The sequence below is a fragment of the Eschrichtius robustus genome, chromosome 6 (assembly GCF_028021215.1).
Source record: "Eschrichtius robustus isolate mEscRob2 chromosome 6, mEscRob2.pri, whole genome shotgun sequence".
NCBI classification, from domain to species: domain Eukaryota; kingdom Metazoa; phylum Chordata; class Mammalia; order Artiodactyla; family Eschrichtiidae; genus Eschrichtius; species Eschrichtius robustus.
The window spans coordinates 96726806-96735996 of record NC_090829.1 but is presented as its reverse complement, the minus strand read 5'-3'; the positions used below and the strand labels follow the sequence as shown (position 1 = coordinate 96735996).

General features: G+C 40.2%; 1 pseudogene; it reads left to right on the top strand.

Annotated features, from left to right (window-relative positions):
- The first annotated feature begins 560 nt into the window (after nucleotides 1-560).
- On the top strand, nucleotides 561-5664 carry LOC137765931 (elongin-B pseudogene; annotated as a pseudogene).
- Nucleotides 5665-9191: the final 3527 nt, after the last annotated feature.

The following is a 9191-nucleotide window of genomic DNA, read 5'->3' as shown; positions in this document are numbered from 1 at the left end:
GATTGTTCAATAAAATAATTAAGTGATATCTTTAAAACAGTGATTTTTTTGTTTGTTTTTTATTTTTTTTTGTTTTTAAGATATATCTCCATCCTACTCTCACCATTCTATTCCTACTTTCACAAACATTAAGAAAGGTTAAACTTAAAATAAGCTGCCTAATGCAACAGGGAAGGGCAGTAGCTCTAGGCCAGATGAAGACTGCCCTCTCCACGCTGAACTTCCACAGCCCTGTGTTGGGAGCATATTCATGAGATCAGCTGAGGGTACAGAAGTCCTTTACCTTGCGTCTGAGCTCTGACTAAAACTGAGCCTACGATTTTTAAAACTTTGAGGGGAAAGTAAAAACTGGAAAGACAGGAGCTCAGCTTCTGCCCAGAGTTGCATAGTCTCTCATGACAGTTCCGTCAGGATCTGGCTGCCACCCCTTGTTTTGGAATATGACAAAGAGTTGAGGAGAAATCCTTTTCCTCACTCAGGGAGAATCCAATCTTACAGAACTGAGTACTAGTCTGGGTCCTCAAGTATTGGCACTTAGCTTTGGGAGAATGACAGACACGATGGTCCACGAAGGGGCGTTGTTAGCTGTGGAAAATGTAAGGCAGTGAACTTCTAGAAGTGAGAAAAGAGCAGGAGAAGAAGTATATGGGAGACATTTGTTTGTGAACACACACACGGTGTAGTTTGAAGGATTCTCAGAGCACTTGGCAGGAGAGAACTGTAACAGGATGGAGAGCCTTCTGTCAAGATGATAGAGGCTATTAGGCTAGCACACATTTGCTTTCATTTTATATTTATAAGGAAAACAGCAAGCTGACCATAGATCAATTGCTTTTGAAAATGAAGTTCCTCAATTATTTACAAGCGGGGAGACATTTAATACAAAACAATCCAAATTTGTAATTTAGGAAAGTATATACTTGGGTAGTAAACAAAATAAGTACCAGGATTGGCTGGTGTCTTAGGGTTCCCCAGAGAAAAAGAACTAATAGGATGTATGCATATAAAGAGATTTATTTTAAGGAATTAGCTTTCATTATTATGGAGGCTGACAAGTCCCAAGATCTGCAGTGGGCAAGCTGGAGACACAGGAGAGCTGGTGATGTGTTTCCAGACTGAGAGCCAGCAGGCGCAAGCCCCAGAAGAGCTCTTATTTCAGTTCTAGTCCAAAGGAAGGACTAAACCAGTGTCCCAGTTGGAAAGGCAGTCAGGCAGGAGGAATTTCTCGTAGTCATGGGAGAGTTAGACTTTTTGTTCTATTCTGATTTTCAACTGAATAAATAGGGTCCACTCACATTAGAGAGGGCAATCTGCTTTACTCATGTATTCAAATGTTAGGTCTCATCCAGAAACATCCTACAGACACACCCAGAATAATGTTTGACCAAATGTCTGGGCAACCCGTGGCCCAGTCAAGCTGACACAAAATGAACCATCACAGCTGGTAAACTTGCAGACACACCATTATTATGTGTCACACTACTGAAATATAAAACGTCCTAATGAACCCAGCCACATTAAGGGAATGAATAAATAAAAATATTACAAAATTTGATAATCTCCTCTTGAAATTACTTTGAAATATTTAATGTCTGGAGGTAAGGGCTTGTGAGCAGAGGGTCCTCTTTTATATTAGCTAAAAATATGGATCAAACAGAGAAAAGACAGGGCTATGAGTGGGTGGGCAGTGATGTGCTTGGAAATTATGCTGCATTATCTCTCCTTATCATGAGAAAAAGGGCAGAAGGAGGCCTGGCATCAAAGTACTGACTGGACCTACATCCTGCAGGGTTGGTATTGAGGGGGCGGGTGGCCAAGGAGTGGAGTGAGTGATGTCATCAGCAGTGACAACAGGCCAGAAGCAGTGAAAAGCATAAAACAGCAAAGCAGAGATAATAGGGGGCAAATGAAACAAGGCAAGTGTTGAACCCTGGGAGGTGAGGCAGCTTCTCAGAGGGCATGAGTTCACTGGTAGAAGACAAAAACAAATCTCTGGTAGCTGTTACCCATGTTTATCATGATGGTGACTCGTCTCCTCCAGAGACTCAAAGGAAGTGGGAACTGGACAAATATAAGTTATACTTTCATGTTTGTGAGAATATCTTGCCTGATCTTTACAAATTTGAATAATACTGGAGAACTAAAATTGTCTTGATTAATACCACTTTTTGCTGAGATAGCAAGGAGAGAATTGGTTTGGGTACTAGACACAATATTTGGAAATCTCTGTTCAATAAACTACACTTAAAAAATGCTTTGTATTCTTGGCGAAGTGAAATTGAGAACTCAGATTGTTATCTGCATAGTTCAAACCTCTAATTCCCTTTTGCCTCAAGTATCTGTATATTTTTTGTTTTACTTAAATTGCCAACATAATTATCTCAATTTTCCCTTTCATTTTCTATGTTGAAAAGAGAAGTGACATCATTATATGGAGGTTTAGTCAAAGGGAACTTGGATCAAATGTTGAGGTTAGTTTTCATCAGGAGCATAGCTGTATTAGCAATGCCCAAAGCACAACCTATTACTGAATAATCCTGCTCGTTTGGCTAATCAACTAACACTGGAAGATCCTGGGAGAGTTTGGGTTTGACAATTTCACGCAACTCTGACTCAAAGTTACACAGGTCCTGAAGCCATTTCTCCCTTTGCGTGTAGTTTTCTAACTTTATAAATTATTTACCACTTGGGGATTGGAACTGATTTTATTTTAAAAGCTATTGTTTTGCTAACATATATTTTGTTGTTCATAAAATGAGACGGCAGAATGCCCACTGAGAGAGAATTGAACCCAGTTATTTCTCTTAAATTCTATAAAGATAAATCACAATTAGTTTTTGCATCACCCTCACTCTCAAAAATGCAATATGGAACACGGGTGATTCACTATCTCATTAAAAGATTTATCAAAACTTTAATGCTTTCTTTCCAGTTTGTCAATGGATCCATAACAAGAATTTCTCTTATTTCACACTTCACCATCCCTGGTCTGTAGCCCTTGTCTTGTGGTCCAAAATGGAGAAAGGTCCAAAAACAGAGGCAAAGGACATACACACTCGTCAATAGTTTAAGGAAATTTCCTGGAAGCTGCCACAGGAGACTTTCTCTCATTATTTAACTTTCCAGAACTTAGTCCCATCATCACACTACCAGCACGGGTGTCTCAGAAATGTACTGTGGGTGTCCATACGCCCAGCTATCATCAGAGGATCTGACTTAAACCTATGTTACTCAAGTCATGTCATCATTTACTCACAGCTTTAAAACATGAGATGCATTGATTTATGTACAAGGATGTTTATCACTATTATTTTTAATAAAAAATATTAGATGCCACTTAAATGTTTCCAAATGCAGAATTCTTAGATGTATTATGGTCCTTTGCTGTGCTATAATGATATGTAAACACTAAAGTCAGTTATAAAAAGCCTTTACCCAAATGGAAGATGCTTATGCTATAACATGAAAAGAAAAAAGCAGAATACAGAACTGTATATATAATATGAGCTCACACAGAAAAAAGACACGAAGGAAACTGATAGAAAAGTTAACTATGGTCAGTTAGGAAAAATAATTGGTTTTGATATTAATCTTCTTATACTACTACTCTCTAGAATGTTTTCTTTTCTTTTTTCTTTTCCTTTTTTTTTTGTTTTGAGAAAGTATCCAGATAATTTAAATGAGAAAGTAATTTTAGTGGTCTGGTAATTTGGAAGTTGAGGAAAGTGTTTTGTCTATATTATTGACATAATTGCATCAATTCTCAACTTTATTTCATCTACTAAAAAAAAAAAATTCTTTGCACTTAATCTAATGAGCATGTAGGAAGAAAACAAAAATCCAAACCTTTCTGAGAGACAGTGGAAATGCAACTGCTTTATTTATTCCAAAGCAATTCTAACATTTTATTCAACATGCAAATGGTCTGCAATGCACTTAAGATTATACAATGGCAGACACTAAGCAGATTTGGGGAACTCTGGATTCTATTGACAGCAACGAATGAGCTATCCGACTCGCTGTTTTTCATTTGTGCATTTGTTTTTCCCATATCACTAGCATTCATTATGGTCACACAGCCAGTCTCACACTCAAACCGAGTTTACCCTCTGGGAAATGCTGAAAAGCATTATCATCTTCATTATTGTCATCAGGGAAAATTATGTTCGTCCATGCTCTCTGGAGTTGATGGCTGGAATGTTTGAAAACAACATCTAGGCATTTTCCCTCTCACCCTGAGGAAAAAAAATACATACCAGTGTTATTTTTTTTTTTATTTTACTAATAATCTGTTTTTCCTTTGCCCTTTAGAGTTGACAAAAGCTGCATGTAATGAATGCTATTTGTACATAAAGGCAATCTCCAGAATAAGTATAATGTCACTGCCTGGCATATGAAACAGATACAGAAATTCTCCAGATCAGCCCCTTTAGTTGAACACTACTCATATTTTGAAGTAAACAAATAACCATTTCCTGTGCATTTTCGCCTCACCCCATCACCTCATCAGAACAGTGATAATTGCTTTGGAGACTCTTGGTATTCCCTCCATGCCCCACTCAGTATCCCTTGGAAAGGGTGGTCAGGACTCCATTGGAAATACAGCTATAAGGTCCAAATTCCTCCAGGTTTGAGGAGAAAGGTTGTAGCAGCTTTCCTGCGCTAATTCATGAACTTTTTTTAAAAAAAATTTATTTATTTTATTTATTTTTGGCTGTGTTGGGTCTTCGTTTCTGTGAGAGGGCTTTCTCTAGTTGCGGTGAGCGGGGGCCACTCTTCATCGCGGTGCGCGGGCCTCTCACTATCGTGGCCTCTCGTTGCGGAGCACAAGCTCCAGACGCGCAGGCTCAGTAGTTGTGGCTCACGGGCTTAGCTGCTCCGCGGCATGTGGGATCTTCCCAGACCAGGGCTCGAACCCGTGTCCCCTGCATTAGCAGGCAGATTCTCAACCACTGCGCCACCAGGGAAGCCCCCATGAATTCTTTTGAGTTAAATTTTTTCCTCAAAAAGGGATCTTTCCTCAAAATGGCAACCAGTGTAAGTAACTTTGTACATACCCAGAGGGTTTGAAATAATGCCTTGAGGACTGTGTGGTTTTTCCTAAATTGTCAACTATAGAGTTCAAAGGGATCACATTTTGCCTCAGCTTAAGACCAACACTTTTCTTTCTTTAAATAGGATTAAGAGAATCACGGAGCCCTGCGGGCGCGGGGTGGGGCCGCCCTGGCGCGGGGCATGCTGGGACCAGCGCCCGGGTTGCTGGGAAGGGGGCGGAGCGCGGCTGTTCTGGAGCGTCTAGAGGGAGTAGTAGCTGTGAGGGACGGGTTCCTCACGAGAACGACATGTTCACGGACGCCAAGGAGTCAAGCACCGTGTTGGAGCTGAAGCGCATTGTCGAGGACATCCTCGGGCGGTCGCTGGACGAGCAGCGAGCGGCTGTACAAGGACGACAAGCTTCTGGACGACGGTAAGACATTGGGCGAGTGTGGCTTCACCAGCCAGACAGCAGGGCCTCAGGCCCCAGCCACTGTGGGACTAGACTTCCGAGCAGATGAAGCATTTGAGGCCCTGCGCATCGAGCCCTTCTCCAACCCACCCGAGCTGCTGCATGTGATGAAGCCGCAGGACTCAGGAAGCAGCCCCAATGAACAAGATGTGCAGTGAGAGACCCTCCCCCCACTGCCCCTTCCCCCCCCTTAAAAGATATTTGGGTGTCCAAAAAAGAAAAAAGAGAGAGGTTATTCTCTTAATCCCATCTGAAGAAAGAAAAATGTGTTATCATGTTTCGCTCTTCAGTTTAAATGACTTCTCCCAATATCTGAACTCTGTGCTAACTCTAAATGGAAGCCAAGAAGCAAAGAATAATGTGCTGTTTTAAATGTAAATGGAAGATAAGATGTTGAGGGTAAATTTTAAAACCACACCAAGATACATGTATTCTCCTCTCACATTTAAATAATGCTCACATTAAATAATTGTTCCAAAGGAACTGTCAATTGAAAGTCAGTTATAGCTTTCCCTAGCTGAGCTCTGACAACTAGAAAAGTCTAAGGCTCACAGTGAAGTTATGAAAATAATTTTTTAAAAAACTCATTTGCAAAACATGAGCAAAACCTTATTTCTATCTGATATTGGCAGAAAAATGAACAAGTTCTACAGTATTGATTAGGTGACGCTTTCTAGATTATATTGATTATGCAGGGCTAGCCCAGGGAATCTAAACCACGTAGGACGAAATTGAGTTTTGAGGACCTGTGCATAAATTTCAAAGGTATAGGCATTATTGTTTTTAACTTTTATCTTAGATATCATCTTTATTTGTGCTTTCTATGCTCTGGGAAAATGTGGAACTGACTATGAAATGCAGAAGCTCTGCAAATCAGTACCTAGAGCTTCCTGGGGGCCTTGAAGTCAAGGAATTTGAGCACATTGCTTGTAAAACAGGTTGCTCATTCCTGCGAGCTGATATATTATGGCTGGCGTTGGTTTGGAGTAAGAGAAATAAATTGGAAACTTACAATAACTCTAGAACCCTAGTCCTGGATGTATGATCCCCTGACCCTCACCATCAGTCTTACCCAGTAACTTGTTAGAAATGCAGTTTCTCAGAACCCAGTCCAGATCTACTCAATCAGAAACTGTGGGGGTGGAGTCCCCTTTTTTCTGTTTAGCAAGCCCTCCAGTTGATTCTGCTGCATGCTAAAGTTTGAGAACCACTGCTCTGGAATAAGACTGAAGGCAGTTCCAGAAAGCTGAAAAGAGATCACCATAGATATATGGAAGTATCTGTATATCCCCAAACAGAAAGAAGGAGCCATACTACCTAGTGTCTAGAGCTGGAAATACACCTCTATTATGAAATCCTCTATTATGTATAGCATTTTGACCCAAATGGTTACACTTATCCATCATTTATGATCACCAGGGCTGATTCAGCTGACCTGGCTGGGCAGTGGTGTACTTTCTCCCTCATTTCTCCTTGTTTATTATCTATGTTTAGTATTTTATATGCTTAGTGAAGGGATGAACGTTCCAGATCGAGAAAGATGGTTCTTTGGTCAAAGACATGAACATCCCTGAATTCCTCTGTACTATATTCCTTAAGGACAGAGTGCTCCAGGACATGGAAGATTTCTGTGGTCTAGATTGTGTAGATTTGGTCTCTAGAAATATTATATATAGAAAAACCCTGTGCTTTGGAGTCAAAAAGACTTGATTTGAATCAGTTGTCACTTGTGAGGTGTATGACCTTGAGGAAGTCATTTAGCTTCTTTGAACTTCAGCTTCCTTATCTATGAAGTGAAGATTCTCATACCAACTTTTGGGGTTAATTTGAGGACTAGGGATAATCTGTGGAAAGGCCTGGCACTTGGTAGATATTAGAGCTTCCACTTATCCTGATTTCCTCACTGTTGCACCTGTTCTTGGCCGTTATCGTGATTTCTGACTTAATTTTGTTTCTACATAGTGTGGTGGGAGGTTAAGAGCATGGACTGTGGGTCAGCATACCTGGGTTTGAATCCCAGCTCTGAAATATATTTTGTGTTTTCCTCATGTGTTCAATGTGAAAAATACTACTACTTACCTTCACAAGTTGTTCTAAGGAATAAATGAGTATAAGGTGCTTCTCAAATGACTGACAGAGAGTAAGCATGCCATTAATGTTAGCTATTACTGTTAACCTCATTCCTCAGCCCTGTTGTAACTTCACTTTTCTTCCTTATCCTACTTGTGCCCTAAAAATAGTACTTTAGTGGAAAAAAATCATCTACTCACCCATTCATTCAGCAAATATCTTTGAAGATCTCCTATGTGAAAGGACTTGAGCATGGGTAGATCTCTGCCTCAGGTTTTTGAAGACAGATTTCATTTACCACTTCTACTCCAAGTTAGTTTCCTAATCTGTAAAACAGGGATAATAATAATTCTTTCTGTATCCATGTTAGAGTGTTGTAAATAAAATGAGATAGTAAATGAGATTCCAAAAACTGAAATGAGAAGCCTCAAGACCTTACACATATAATCAAACTATAAACACCTTCCCAAATAGCATAGAGTCAAGGTAGAGGAGTACAACTACTGCTCCTCCTTTCCAAACACATCCCCCAGCTTCTTATTTGTATTTTCTTTAGCAGCCTTCATGCTCTTAGTAGGATGAGATGAGTGAGAAGAACAAACTATTTAACAAGTATGAAATAAGTAGAAGGACCAAGTTCAGAAGGTTTTCCTCTTTTTCAAAAACTTAAAGCTCTAGACACTACTGTAAATGTGTTGTATATTACCAAATTTATTTGTTGGAAAGAATGTTTATCTACCACCAAGATTACACTCTGAAAACAAGAACTCGATTTTTGAGCACTGAATGATATTAGAGGTTCAGGCTGCTGAACTGCAGGTTACTACAGATCCATTTTGGAGCCAAGGAACCTGGCAGTAATAGGGTCCCCTTCTCCATCAGGGTTGTGATGATAGGGTCTTAAGTTTGTCTTGCTACTTCTCAGACTCATTGCCTCTGGACCTCTGGGAACTCCCTGGACATCTGTGTGTCCATCAGGCTGCCCTCTTTCCTGTTATTTGTCACCTCTCATGACTGGACTTCAGTTCTAATCCCTGACTTGTTCTTCACTTTCCTGACAGCCTGCACAGCGCTTTTCTCTGCCTCTACTCCTATCAGTTGCTACCAGGTCCTGTCCTGCTATAAACTAGAATTGTGAGCTGCAGTGCTCCTGACCAAAGGTGTCACCAGTATTGGAAGATTCCTCTTTGGGGTCTCTTCTCCCCCATGGAATTTTACACCAGCCCAGATCACGTCTAAGTCTGACCCAGGCTTGATTTTTAATTTTAGATGGTTGACCTCCTCCAGGGGAGCCAGTGCATGTGGATTCTTAACCGTGCTTACTTCTCTTACGCTATAGTCTGCTGAGCAGTCTCAGAATCTTACAGCCGGGATCATGTGCGTCAAGACAGGGAATCTATTGAGGAGAAAAAGAGTCATTTCAAACTTCCCTAGACAGCAATTTAAGTGACCCAGTCCATTCAAATCATAAAATTTCTAAGAAGGCAAGCAGAAATATTGTTAATTAAATGTTTAATCTTTATTATAACTAGCATATTAATTTTAAGTAGTTTTAATTTGTATTATAGCACAATTTTATTTATGTGCAGCATGTAGCCTTTATAGAGTAGAGTGC